The sequence below is a fragment of the Elephas maximus genome, chromosome 10 (genome assembly GCF_024166365.1).
Source record: "Elephas maximus indicus isolate mEleMax1 chromosome 10, mEleMax1 primary haplotype, whole genome shotgun sequence".
Classification (NCBI taxonomy): domain Eukaryota; kingdom Metazoa; phylum Chordata; class Mammalia; order Proboscidea; family Elephantidae; genus Elephas; species Elephas maximus.
This window is the reverse complement of record NC_064828.1, coordinates 40,358,993-40,374,662: the sequence shown is the minus strand read 5'-3', so window position 1 is coordinate 40,374,662 and position 15,670 is coordinate 40,358,993.

Below are 15,670 nucleotides of genomic sequence, written 5' to 3'. Positions count from 1 at the left end.
TGTTTTGAGATGTTTCAAGAATTCATCATTGTTCTTTATCATTGCATAGAAGTCCATTGCCTGTATATACTATAATTTGTTTATCCATTCATCTGCTGATGGGCATTCAGGTTGTTTCCACTTTTTTTGCTATTGTGAATAGTGCTACAATGAACATAGGTGTGCATATGTCCATTTGTGTGATGGCTTTTATTTCTCTCAGGTATATTCCTAGGTGTGAGATTGCTGGGTTGTATGGTATTTCTATTTCTAGCTTTTTAAGGAACTCCCTAATTGTTTTCCAAGGTGGTTGTACCATTTCACGTTCCCACCAGCAGTGCGTAAGAGTTCCAATCTCTCCGCAACCTCTCAGACATTTGTTATTTTGTGTTTTTTGGATCAGTGCCAGCCTTGTTGGAGTGAGTTGTTTCATATGTTTTATTTGCTTCATTTTCTGAACTTCTTGATTTGTTTCCACATTCTCCAGCAGATCTGTCAATAAGCTAGCAATATATTTTTCAAATATTGCATCACATCATTACCCCACCCTCCTCTACCCCAGGGACTGCCCTCTTACAGCTCTTAATCCTTCTTGCTTCTTGGACAATTGCTTCTAGTCTTATTTTATAGGCTTCCTTTCACCATCTCACACTTCCCTTCAGTGTCTCCTGAGTTAGACTCCACCTTTCCCGGATCTTCTGTCTTCCTACTTATACTACACCCTCATTGTGTGTCACATATATTCTATCCACTTCCTGAGGATTATGCATACAGATAGATTTATTTTGAGTTTACATGCCTGGAAATGTTTTATTCTGTCTTCACATGTAATCCAGATGTTGTTGTCATTGTTGTTAGGTGCCATCGAGTTGGTTCCAACTCATAGTGGCCCTATGCACAACAGAACGAAACACTGCCCAATCCTGCACCATCCTTACAATCATTGTTACACTTGAGCCCACTGTTGCAGCCACTGTGTCAATCCACCTTGTTGAGGGCCTTCCTCTTTTCCGCTGACCCTGCACTTTGCCAAACATGATATCCTTCTCCAGAGACTGATCCTTCCTGACAACATGTCCAAAGTATGTAAGATGCAGTCTCGCCATCCTTGTTTCTACGGAGTGTTCTGGATGTACTTCTTCCAAGACAGATTTGTTCTTTCTTCTGGCAGTCCATGGTATATTCAATATTCTTCTCCAACACCACAATTCAAAGGCATCAATGTAATCCAGATAGGAATTCTAAATTGAAATTATTTTCGTAATTTTCTCCTGTTTGGGCTGTCTCAAACCCTGTTCTGCCTTAAGATTTTTAGAATTTTCCATTGTGAAATATCCTGTTTTACTGTGTATATCATTCTTTTTTTTTAATTTGTTGTTTTTGGTACTTGATGAACTCTTTATTCAATAAAAAAAAAAAAAATAGTCTTATTTAATTTCAAGAAACACTCTTACATTATTTCTATAGCAAAATTCCTTCCTGCCATGTTCCTGGTTTTGTTTTCTTTTAGAATTGTACTGATGATTTTGACTTCAATTATTTAATTTTAATGATCATTTTACCAATTTCTAGGAACTTTTTCTCTTGTTTTTATAGCATTATTCCTTGTTTTATTAATAATATTTTCTCTTATAGATCAGGAAATATTTTAAACAGCTTCTTGAAATTATTTTCGTTTCCCATCATTGTCTTTTTTGCTTATTACTTTAGTTCTATTTTTCTTATTTTGGGTATCTTTAAACGTCTAGTTACCCTTTGCTGTTAGATCATATTTAAGAGGGATGCAGCCCTGTGTGCTTGGATGGGATTTGTTAACCAATAGGCTTTCTTCTGGGCTGATGGGTGGCAAAATAGTTTTTTTCACTGGAAAAACCATAAATGTCAGGATATGGACATTTTTCTCCTGGTGCATTCAATTTATTCCAAGAAGAATCCTACAATTCAAAAGAATAAGGAGTGGCATGCTTGGCTGCTGGTGTTCTGGGGACAAAGTGGGGAAAGGGAAATTAGGGTGGACTTCCTTGTTCTCCCTGTTTCTCAACCCCAGGCGCCATCCACCCAGCCATCCACTGTGCCAGATGCTTTCAATTCTGGAGTCTTCTGGTTAAATTACCCTACAGAATATTCTTCCCATCACCTGGTTGAATGGGATTAAGAAGGGGATCAAGGAGTTTTTCTCTATAATCAGTCTTTATATTTGCAGTCCTAGACATGTCCTGACATAGTTCCTTTAAGTACTGAAATTCTCAGCATTCTGACAGCTTCTTGGCTTACTGTTACTGGGTGGAAACCCCAGGTTTTTGCCTGGCATGACTGCTATTGGCCAAAAAACAAGAGACTGAGGTGGGTATTTATTTGTACAAGGAAAAGAGTCAGTCAGGGTTGCTGCTGCCAAGATTGCTCTCCAAGGACAGGCAGGCAAGTTACTTTTAAGGGGTTTGCAAGTAGGGGATTCATACAAGTTACATCACTAACATTCTTTTTTTTTTTTTTTTTTTTTAAAGCAGCAAACTCAATTTATTACTTGAGTGTTACATCAGTTCAGCACTTGGTTCAAGTAACATATACCAAATTTGATTTTCCTTTAGCCAAGAGTGGAATGTATTCTAAAGAACAAACTTATTCTAAGAATTAAAAGGTTTCTCAAGGAAGGCAGCTGTGCCTCAGGAAAATGCTGGAACTAGGCAATGAAAAGCTTCCAGGATTTTCTGTCACATCTCCTCTGTCTGCATACCTCTTTCATTGTTCCTGCTATTCCTCACATGGCAGAACATGACTGTCACCTCCCACTTACGCTTAAATCCCACAGTTGAGACATTCAGGGAGAACCTTACTTTTAAGTCCCAAGTCCAAATTACTGGAATATATTTAAATAAATAAAACATACATATGCATGTGTACACACAATACACGCAAAATAAATCCGTTGCTGTCAAGTCAATCCGACTCATGGTGACCTCATGTGTTACAGAGTAGGACTGCTCCATACAGTTTTCTTAGTTGTAATCTTTACAGACACAGATTGCCAGGCCTTTCTTTCATGATGCCACTGGGTGAGTACAAACTGCCAACCTTTAGGCTAGCAGCCAAGAGCAAACCATTTGTGCCACTCAGGGACCTCCATACAGACACACATTTATGTATAAAACCAGTTGTCCTTGAGTTGATTCCAACTTACGGTGACTCCATGTGTGTCAGAGTAGAACTGTGCTCCATATGGTTTTTTTTTTATAATTTTTATTGTTCTTTAAGTGCAAGTTTACAAGTCAAGTCAGTCTCTCACACAAAAACCCATATACACCTTGCTACACACTCCCAATTACTCTCTCCCTAATGAGACAGCCCGCTCTCTCCCTCCACTCTGTCTTTTTGTGTCCATTTCGCCAGTTTCTAACCCCCTCCACCCTCTCATCTCCCCTCCAGGCAGGAGACGTCAACATAATCTCAAGCGTCCACCTGATCCAAGAAGCTCACTCCTCACAAGCATGCCTCTCCAAACCATTGTCCAGTTCAATCCATGTCTGAAGAGTTGGCTTCGGAAATGGTTCCTGTCCTGGGCCAACAGAAGGTCTGGGGGCCACGACCACCAGGGTCCTTCTAGTCTTAGTCAGAACATTAAGTCTGGTCTTTTTATGAGAATTTGGGGTCTGCATCTCACTGTTCTCCTGCTCTCTCAGGGGTTCTCTGTTGTGTTCCCTGTCAGGGCAATCATCAGGTGTAGCCGGGCACCATCTAGCTCTTCTGGTTGCAGGGTGATGTAGTCCCTGGTTCATGTGGCCCTTTCTGTCTCTTGGGCTCGTAATCACCTTGTGTCCTTGGTGTTCTTCATTCTCTTTTGATCCAGGTAGGTTGAGACCAATTGATGCATCTCAGATGGCTGCTTGCTAGCGTTTAAGACCCCAGATACCACTCTTTAAAGTGGGATGCAGAATGTTTTCTTAATAGATTTTATTATGCCAATTGACTTAGATGTACCCTGAAACCATGGTCCCCAGACCCCTGCACCTGCTACGCTGACCTTTGAAGCATTCATTTTATTCAGGAAACTTCTTTGCTTTTGGTTTAGTCCAGTTGTGCTGACCTCCCCTGTATTGTATGCTGTCTTTTCCTTCACCTAAAGTAGTTCTTATCTGCTATCTACTTAGTGAATGCCCCTCTCCCACCCTCTATCCCTCCCCCACCATAACCACAAAAGAATGTTTTCTTCTCAGTTTAAACTATTTCTCAAGTTCTTATAATAGTGGTCTTATACAATATTTGTCCGTTTGCAACGGACTAATTTCACTCAGCATAATGCCTTCCAGGTTCCTCCATGTTATGAAATGTTTCACAGATTCCTCACTGTTGTGTATAGATGTGTAGTATTCCATTGTGTGAATATACCATAATTTTTTTATCCACTCGTCTGTTGATGGGCACCTTGGTTGCTTCCATCTTTTTGCTATTGTAAACAGTGCTACAGTAAACATGGGTGTGCATATATCTGTTCATGTAAAGGCTCTTATTTCTCTAGGATATATTCCAAGGAGTGGGATTGCTGTATTGCACGGTAGTTCTATTTCTAGCTTTTTAAGGAAGTGCCAAATCGATTTCCAAAGTGGTTGTACCATTTGATATTCCCACCAGCAGTGTAGAAGTGTTCCAATCGCTCCACAACCTCTCCAACATTTATTATTTTGCGTTTTTTGGATTAATGCCAGCCTTGTTGAAGTGAAATGAAATCTCATTGTAGTTTTGATCTGCATTTCTCTAATGGCTAATGATCGTGAACATTTCCTCATGTACCTGTTAGCTACCTGCATGTCTTCTTTAGTGAAGTGTCTATTCATATCTTTTGCCCATTTTTTAAACAGGGTTATTTGTCTTTTTGCAGTTGAGTTTTTGCAGCGTCATGTAGATTTTAGAGATCAGGCACTGACCAGAAACGTCATAGCTAAAAACTTCTTCCCAGTCTGTAGGTAGTCTTTTAACTCTTTTGGTGAAGTCTTTGAATGAGCGTAAGTGTTTGATTTTTAGGAGCTCCCAGTTATCTAGTTTTTCTTCTGCATTCTTAATAATGTTTTGTATACTGTTTATGCCATGTATTAGGGCTCCTAACGTTGTCCCTATTTTTTCTTCCATGATCTTTATCATTTTAGATTTTATATTTAGGTCTTTGATCCATTTTGAGTTAGTTTTTGTGCATGGAGTGAGGTATGGTCTTGTTTCATTTTTTGCAGATGGATATCCAGTTATGCTAGCACCATTTGTTAAAAAGGCTGTCTTTTCCCCAGTTAAGTGTTTTGGGGCCTTTGTCAAATATCAACTGCTCATATGTGGATGGGTTTATGTCTGGATTCTCAATTCTGTTCCATTGGTCCATGTATCTGTTGTACCAGTACTAGGCTGTTTTGACTACTGTGGCAGTGTAACAGGTTCTAAAACCAGGTAAAGTAAGGCCTCCCACTTTGTTCTTCTTTTTCAGTAATGCCTTATTTATCCGGGCCTCTTTCCCTTCCATATGAAGTTGGTGATTTGTTTCTCCATCTCATTAAAGAATGTCGTTGGGATTTGGATTGGAATTGCATTAAATGTACAGATTGCTTTTGGTAGAATAGACATTTTTATAATGTTAAGTCTTCCTATCCATGAGCAAGGAATGTTTTTCCACTTATGTAAGTCTCTTCTGGTTTCTTGCAGAAGTGTACTGTAGTTTTCTTTGTATAAGTCTTTTACATCTCTGGTAAGATTTATTCCTAAGTATTTTATCTTCATGGGGGCTACTGTAAATGGCATTGATTTGGTGATTTCCTCTTCGATGATCTTTTTTTTTTTTTTGGTGTAGAGGAATCCAACTGATTTTTTGTGTTTATCTTGGATCCCGATACTCTGCTGAACTCTTCTATTAGTTTCAGTAGTTTTCTTGAGATTCCTTAGCGTTTTCTGTGTATAAGATCATGCCATCTGCAAATAGAGATACTTTTACTTGTTCCTTGCCAATCTGGATGCCTATTATTTCTTTATCTAGCCTAATTGCTCTGGCTAAGACCTCCAACACAATGTCGAATAAGAGCGGTGATAAAGGGCATCTTCATCACCAACATTCTTAATCATACTATGTAGGTGCAATGCAGTTTACATATACCCTCCAAGCAAATTAGGATTCAAATACAAAGCAAAGAGGAAGAAGCCCAGCAAAGGAAACAGGATTTTTAATACAACACTTTGGGAGAGGAAGCCGAGCAAAGAAAAGAATTTTTAATACAGCAGTGTGGGGGCTCTGTCTCGTTACTTTGTTGGGTATATTCCTGGGGAGGCAATTATGTTGTAAATTCTACTATATTAAGGGTTATCACTCCTCCATCTTCCAAATTTGTGTTCAAATTATTTGTTCCATTTCTCCATTTTTGTTCTCTTAGTTGAATATATTTTTTGTTCTAATTGTACAATAAAATACAGATAAAACAACACAAAACAAATATATCATAGGTAAGTTAATGTTTTATTATAGGATGAACACAGTTCATCTGCCTTGCCTATTCTCAATCACAACCTCTTCCCTCCTTCCAAAAGTAAATGCTACCTTGACTTTATTGATGATTTCTTCTTTGAGTTTCCTTATGGTTTTCTTTGACCATTGTTCGTCCTTTGACACTATAGTCTTTTCCAATCTTTAATTCAATGGGTGTTTCAGTAACAAATGTTTCAGTTCTCTTATAATCTACAGATTTCCCCTCCATTCTTTTCTTTAGATCTTATCTGTTGAAAAACTTGGGCCATTTGGCGTTTAACATTTCCCTCAGTCTGGACTTTGTTGATTTCATATTCACGGTATTATCTGACGTGTTTCTCTCTCTCCTCACCTTAGACAATGACTGGTCTAAATTCTATGACTGTAGATTAGTTTTTGGTTGTAATATGACCATATAAATCATACCGTATTCCCCTGAGAATTGCTGTTTTTGTTTGTTTAGTAACTTTTCTGTACTAAATCTGTAAAATCTGTCTCCAAAGCACTGTCTAGTCACTTGCGTCTCTGCTGAGTTTTATTTATTTATTTACTTTTTCTTTTTGTATTTTTTTTAAAGCCTGACTTTTTAAATATCATCTCTTTGTCTGTATTACTTAGTGATCAGCTAGTGATTGGTCAGAGGCTGTACCTAAGCTCTTCAAGGCAGTAAGGCCTCCATTCTTTGCCACAGGACTTGTGAACAGGCTGGGAAATGCCTTCAAAGATCTTGCAGTGTTTTGGTCTGCCTGGCTTTTTCTTTCTGCCAGGCCATTTTATGTCTCCTCTTCATATGTGTGCAGTCTTCCAGTCAACATGTGCTTAAGTCAGGCCCTCTCCCGTCTTCTTTGCATATGCATGTAGAGATGGCCAGGGAAATATGGACACTTTATATAAGACTCTCATTTCCAGGATCTTCTTAAATTTCTGGCTAGTTCACTGATTCATTGCTTGACCCAACCAGGACTGCAACTTTGAACAATCAGGACCACTGATCTCCGTTCAGTTGCCCCTGAAATTGCTACTTTAACTGATAACCTGGACATAAGTTTTTCACCTTCCTCTTCAAATCAAATGAGTCACCTCTGGCAGGGAAACCAAACCAAACCCAAACCTATACCTGTTGCCGTCAAGTTGAATCTGACTCATAGTGACCCTATGGGACAGAGTAGAACTGCCCCATTGGGTTTCCAGTGAGCACCTGGTGGGTCTGAACTGTGGACCTTTTGGTTCACAGCCCTAGCTTTTAACCACTATACCACTAGGGTTTCCCTGGCAGGAAGCTGATAGTTTTTGTGGCCTTCTCCATCCTGGTAGAACTACAGGCCTACAGGAACAGGTGAATGAGAGTAGACCCAGGCAAGTACAGCACAGACATTCATTCAGCGAATACAATGTTCAGAAATTTTTAAAAAATAAATTTCTTCATGTTTTTTCAATTTCCAGAGGCCTGAAATACTTGTCTTTCAGAATTTCTTTCATTTTTTTAATTGTTGTTGTTATGGGTTGAATTGTGCACCCAAAAAATATGTACTGTAAATCCCGACCTCTATACCTGAGGTTATAATTCCATTTGGTGATGGGTTGTTTTTGTCATGTTAATGAGACAGGATTATTATAGGGTGTGTCTTAAACCAATCTACCCAACCCAGTAAACCCAATGCCGTCGATAGGGTAAAATAAATGCCAAGACCCATGGAGATCTCCAAGGAACCGGGAAGTAAAAGCTGATTTGACAAGGACCTTCCTCCAGAGACAAAAGAGAGGGAAAGCCTTCCCCTAGAGCTAGTGCTCCGAGTTCAGACTTCTAGCCACCGAACTGGCCACTTGGGTTTTTCTGTTATAGCAGCACTAGGTAGCTAAGACAGTTGTTTTCTAGAAAGCAGATTTGAAAAGGGATCTCCTCATAACACCACATCAGAAGTTATGTCTCTCTCATGTTTTTAAATCAGATCAAACTACAGAAGAGATCTTTAATGTAACTTTACTAATAAATAAATAACATTGTAAGCTTTCATAGATTACATGTTTCTCAAGTTAATTATAATAACACTGTGAAGTATTATATATTAAAGAACTTTCCTAAGGTAACAGATAACCCATTGCTGTCGTGTGGCTTCTGACTCATAGCAATCCTATAGGAGAGAGTAGAACTGCCCTATGCAGTTTCCAAGAAGCGCCGGGTAGATTCAAACTGCTGATTCCTTAGCAGCCATAGCATTTAACCACTACACCACCAGGGTTACTAAATAAGTGAACCAGAATTAGAAATATAAATCTATTCTTTTTTCAAAGACAATCTGTGTCCAACAAAATATCTGGTGTTTTAGTACAGATGTAGAATACTAGGCCTACCAATCTTACATTAAACATCAAATTCTTGTGTTTATTTTGGCTGTCCTAGTAGCTCTGGGCATTCAGTCTATTTAGTGCACAATAAAGTCATGCTGTATTTCCTAGTAAAAGAGAAAGAAGCTATTTAAGTGTAGCCCTTGAGAAGTCATAAAGAAAAATTTCTGTTTATCCTATTGACCAGAATCTTAATTCAATACCCAGATAAATGTGAATTTTCACAGGTCAGAGTGTAGGTTTTCTGACCCTATTTATATTGGTCCAAATGTAATTCAATATTTAATTTCTGGTTTTTGTGATCTGAAACTTATTGATAATTTCAGTATTTTATGGTAGAATTTTGACATCTTTTGTATACGTATTAATGGCAGATGTGTTTGTTCATGGTAATTACTCTTCATCTCTTGTATTGAAAAAGATGTAGAGATATTGCGAATTTCTGAAATCAAAATTAAAATTTTATCTTAAAATTAGTTTATGTGTCACTGAGTGTAAGGAAGTTATATTCTAATACCTGTGGATCAAGGCCAAGTTCCAAGTTTTTCCCAAATGGTCAAAGATTCAAATAAAGAGTAGAAACTTTTATTTAACAGCGTACTGACATAAACCTTGTTTTTAGAGTTTCCATGTTTAATGGAGAAAAAACTAGTTCAGGTCATTTAATTTAAATTGTTCATATTTTATCAGCAACTGTCTAATTTATGCAAAATAGAGAAGTCAAATTTAGACAGCATTGGATTACAATCATTAACAATTAAAACATAAACTAAATATATATAAACAAAATACAAAATGGCATATCTTTCAACCCATCAATAATTACATATGAAAATGGTATGTTGTTATGGATTTTGCAAAATTTCTTAATCAGAGTATGTAAAAAATGTCTGACATGGTCAGACTACAAGTTTGCTCATTTTTGTACTGATTATTCACCCAAAGTTTTTTGTTTTCCATTTGTCATGCAGAAACATTTGAACATAAAACATAATCGACAAATAAGGAAAGCCCTACACTTTATTCTAAATGCAGCTGGGCTAAAATGCATTTCATGTCCCAGCCAATTAAAAAAAAAACATTATTCATTTATAGCACACCTTAAGCACATCTTAAAATCATAACAAATATACTTTTGCCTGTGTAGTCAGAATTAAATAATGGGTTAAGTGAAATGTCGACTACTTTGTGACCCAAAGATTTTTAGTCTGTGGTAGGGATGAGAGTTTCTTTTTTTTTTTAAATAGGCTATTGCATCAAAATGCCTTTCTGGGTCTTCAAGCAGGAATAACTTTCCAAAACCTGTCCTTAATAGAAGTCCATCATGCATACATAGAAACAGACATTGTAGAAGAGTTAAATACATTTCTCATATCAGCAAAATAATAATATAATAGCAAGCTCTAAAGAATACATTCTATAGGTCAGAAATTCAACTAAATGCTTGGGATCTATTAACTTATTTATGCTTCTAATTAACCAAATACAGTAGATATTATTTTTATCTGTATTTTAATGAGGACAAAACAGAAGCACAAGAAGGGTCACACAACTAGCAACTGAAAGAAACAGGATTTGAAACAAGGCACTTTACCTCCAGTGTCTATGCACCACTACAGTATACAATACTTACACACATTTATATACATTTTAATAGTTCTTCAAATACTAAGATGAATTATGTTATCAAGAAGAAAAAATTTCTATTAAAAGCACATAACTTCTTCCTCTTTTTCTTGGGGTTAATATCAGAACAGCCTATTTCATACTTGAATCTCCTAGGGAAATACATAGAAAGAAGAGAGATGGGAAAAATATTAATTAATTTTTAATTCCGTGGAGTTAAATGATAACTGCTTACGTCAAATTCTCTGTGCTCTGAGGTGGCAGGGCAAGACAGAGATGGAAGTAATTAAACCTTATTCACTGCCAAGTAAATTGGATCCTCTCTCTCCTTATCTTATATCAAATAATTGTCTTGCATATATAAAAAAGGTAAGGCTAAAATTCATGGAGAATAATCAGGAGTAAAGAAAAATTCTGTAACAAAAATTGTAGTGGAAGAGCCATGTTATTTTATTCAAATATACACTGGATAGCGTCTTTCTCAATAAAGAAATGTGTCTTGATGTTTGACGCAAAAGGCATCTCCCTCGGCTCAAAATCGATCATTTTTTTTTTCCCCTTTTTATTTAGAATCTGATAAAGGCAAAAAAAAAAATAGTGTAATTATAATTGCAAGAAATACTCTATGGAGTTTTGCAATGAATTAATCATGATCTGCTTTGAAGCAGAACGTAAGAGTAAATGAATATTGTCATCAATAGAAGTATCTCCAATCTTTTAAATTTGAAAGTTCAAAAAATAAAAAATGTATAAATCCTTCTATTTTAATACTTATTTAAGACATGCATTTCAGAATGTCAATACTTAATTATACACTTTCCTCTAGAAAGCTGTTAAATTGGTGTATATAGACATCTTTTAAGAAAAATCAATAGATCTAATGTTAAAGGAAATGAAATTTCAATGTGTAAGACCTTTCATCTTTCCAATAGAATTGGCCCTAAAAATGTCTACTTAATACAAAAGGCTTTGATTAGTGAAAAATATTTGTAATGCCAGATAATTCAGCATTAAATATAATAAAATATTAAAATCGGAGTGAGAATTAGTTATACACTTACCAATGAACATAAAAAAAATAGATTGAAGGTATTACTAATTATTCTGACCTCTCTATTATTCATGGTTTAAACTTTTGTTAATGTTTCTGAGCACTGCTAATCTCACCACAGCAGTTTCTGTTTGCTATGTCTTATTTCCTCAGCATGTTTAAATGAACTTTGTGTTTATGTATCTCCCTCTCTCCTTCCCTCCTCTCTACGTAACTATGTATCTATCTATGCATCTGTCTATGTATCTGTCATCTACTCATTTGTGTATATATGTATACGTGTGTGTGTGTTCTTCAAGTAAGAATCACTGTAGGTGGTTTGCACTTTTTATTGGCCTTTGTTGGTATAACTGAAAAGATGGGTTCGAGGACATTCAATCTGAATTATTTTCCTTAAATGAGATTAAACTTCCATTTTACACTGTTGTGTTGGCTAATTTTTACAAAAATCACTGTTTCTTCATGATTTACATCCAAATTGTCTCGGTTAAGGAATATTAACTCTGAAGTCTGACAAAGTCACCTTTTAATCCAGGTCCAGAAATTCAGGTTCTACCACTTATTGCTTATATTCACCCCCAATAAGCCTCAGTTTACTTGTCTATGAAATACTGTAAAAATAATGATCAATATTGAAGGTGTTGGGTAAGTGCCTTATATAGAATAGGAGCTCAGCAAAGGTATTATCATTGTGCTTTTTACGTGTGTGTAGTTATTTTGTGTACTAAATCAACACGGTCATTATAAAGCACTCTGCTAGACATTTCATCCAGTGAGTTACATCAGCTAAAATATTATTTTTTGTTTATGTTTTTCTTTTATGATTGCATCAGGTTTTTATGTTGAATCTTAATGTTTTAAGCTACCATGGTTTGTTTGTTTGTTTGTTTTGTTTTGTTATAAATGATTTAACATATACCGAATGGCAGTACGGAGCCCTGGTGGCATAGTGGTTAAGAGCTTGGCTGCTAACCACAAGGTTGGCTGTTCAGGTCCACCAGCCACTCCTTGGAAACCCTATGGGGCAGTTCTACTCTGTCCTATAGGTTCTCTATAAATCAGCACTGACTTGACAGCACCTAACTACACCACAACAAATGGCAATATACAACAAGTATACAAATGTATGGGGAGATGCTAGATTTTTTCTCTGTGTTTAAAACCTACATATAATTTAAGAAACAGACACAAAATAGCTCCATGGTAAGACATATTGTTTGGATAGCTCCGAAATCCCTTCCCAGGTGCAGTGACAAGAGTCGATAGAGGTTACTTACTCTAAATAGTGCTGTATCGCTAAAGATACATGGCCTGAAGTTGTAATGGGTCATTGATGTTGGCTTCTGTGTCAGAAACCTAGATGACTCTGTAAAAGACCAACTGGTGTTCACTGGCCCTGAGTTCAAGGCTCTCAAATGGCCTCTCCTTCCCAAGGGTCCCACCTGACAACTTCTGTAAACAGTAGTTGGCCTAACTTTCAATGAGCTTCATGATGTGATGTGTTCGATTTTTTTCTGATCTTAGTTGGCCTTGATCATTCCTTTACAGAGAAGAGTGCAGCTGACTTAACACAGTCTATTGCACAACACACACTAAAGAATTATTCTTTATTTAAAAACAAAAATCACCAAGGTAAGGTGGATGTTTTAAAAAATATATTTTTCCATTGTTTTCTCCTTTGTGTTTTCACAAGAAAAAAAGCACAGCTCTTCACTGGCATATCCCATGGTCCCCTAGGTATAGCAGTAGGTCGTTGAAGGTGCTGATGGACGATAAAGGCAAAGAATCTGTACGCCAGATTTACCTTCTCATCTCGTGGAGACCTGGGGAGATACGCTTTCCTAAACTCAAATGTCAGAGCTTTATTTTGCATCCCAGGATGATGGCTCAGCAGTGTGCAATTGCACACTTGAGCAGAAATGCCTGCCTGACCAAGTGTCTGGATGAGATTAATGGTATCCATTTATTTTAAATAAATCTATCTCCAGGCAAAGTCTCGAGTTGTTTGCCTAGTTAATACACAAGACTCCTTGAAGGCCCCTAGGATAAACATAAAAAGAATAAAAGATTTTTTTAAGGTAATTACCTCTAGTGAATAATAATTATTCAATAAGGAGATTGATTTGGATAAATGAAAACTGTCTTGAACTTTTTTTTGAAGCCTGAAAAAGTTAAGTAAGATAAGATTAATTTTCATTTGTCTTTCAGATCATAAGTGTTTGGGATGGTTAACTTAATGTTCAGTTACATGTTTTGATAAAAAAATGAGGTATTTCTTCTAGTTAGTAATTATAGGAGATAATAAGGACTTCTGTGGATTCTTGTTTAACTCTCCCAGGCCTTTTCTGAATCTATGTTTGACAATACTAAACCAAATTCACCTGTCATTTCCTAATCAACTCAAAAATGAGATTTTTATTCCTTTCTCAATGGTTACCGGTAGGCTCTGAAATGATGAATATAATTGTCTCTTTTGTTCTCCTTTTCTTTCTCAGCAGTGTTTGACAGAGTTGAACATCTTCAACTAGAAACTTTATGTGCTTATTGAGTTTTTCAGACATGCTGAGCATTCTTCATCTTGGCTCAATAACTGTCTTTTTCTGTTTGTTTTTAATAGGCTTAAAGAGGGAAATGGCACAAAAACTGGCTGATCACCTTTGTATACCACGTAGTTTACGTGTACAAGCCTTTTTAATCTGCATGTCAACACAATGCTTTAGGGGATATTCACTCAGTTTTTTATAGGAGGCAACTGAGGCTCAATGAACTTAAAGATGTATCATACTCTTATAAAGGAAGGTAGCCACTTGAGACATTTTCAGACTATGAAATCATTGTCTACCACAGTCTGCCTCCCACCTGGGTCATATTCTTTTTGTAGTCATTAATTTCTGAATGACTTCTAGCAAATTCCGAAACTTTTTTTTTTGATCCAATGCGTTGTGCCAAATGAAGAAGACAAATTGTATGATATCTAAAGAATCTTCAGCTCTAACAATGGAATGGAGGAAAAAGAACCAGCATTGTAGATTTCTTTGGGATAAAAACAAATCTCATTTTTTCATTCCGTTGATACTTACAGCAGTGTCATTTTCTGATTACTCAAATTCAAGCTTTTTAGTTCTCCATGGCAGTGGAGAAGTGAAAGATTTTCACTTCAAAATACATAGGTTGATTTTGTAAAAAAAAAAAAACCAAACTATACATTTCAGCCTAAATTCGTATTGGGTATTCAAATGATTTAGAATCTGTGGTGGGTATGATTCATAACTTTTCTTTTTTTTTTTTTTTAGTGATTCCACCCATAAATAACTGGGCTGGATGTAGCAAGCATGGTATAAAGCCAAACCCAAACCCACTGCCATCAAGTCAATTTCGACTCATACCGATTCTATAGGACAGAATAGAACTGTCCCATAGTGCTCCCAAGGAATGGCTGGTGGATTAAAACTGCCGACCTTCTGGTTAACAGCTGAACACTTAACCACTGTGCTACCAAGGCTCCGTCTGCCTGGTATAGGGGACCGAAACTGAACAGATTCAATTTTCAGGTTATGGTATACAATTACATCAATTAGCATAATGTCCAATCTAAATTTGACTGTAGTGTCATCTATGAATTCTGGAAGTTGGGGAAATTTGGGCCTAGTATTGGAGTGCTATACATACTATGCCTATATACATGTTGACGTCTTGAATTTCATTTAGTTTTAAATAATAAAGAATTTATTTCTTTTGAAAATACTTTATTAAATTTTCTCCTTTATGTTGAATGTTGAATGTGTATTCAAACATTCCTCTTTCGTACTTCATGCTGAGAATTTACACTGATGCTAGACATTACATCAAATCAGTCGCCTTTGTATGGTCTATTTCTTTTTCTAGTAGAAAAACTAAAGTTTTCATTATCCTTCTGGTAGAAAGCACAATGTTTTCTGGAACAAAAATGTATTACAGTTTTAGGCATTGACTTTTTTTTTTTTAACACACCAGATTCTTACCATCAAATATACTCCTCAGATCTGCTGCATAATCCAAAATTGTTTGACATTTTGTACTGTCTTCAGTATTGCTCAACAGAAATGACCCCTTTGTCAATGTTATATAAGCTAGACAGACAGTTTATTCTTTCTGCCTGAGTATTAGACTTTTTAATACTCTGCCTGACTGTACTACCT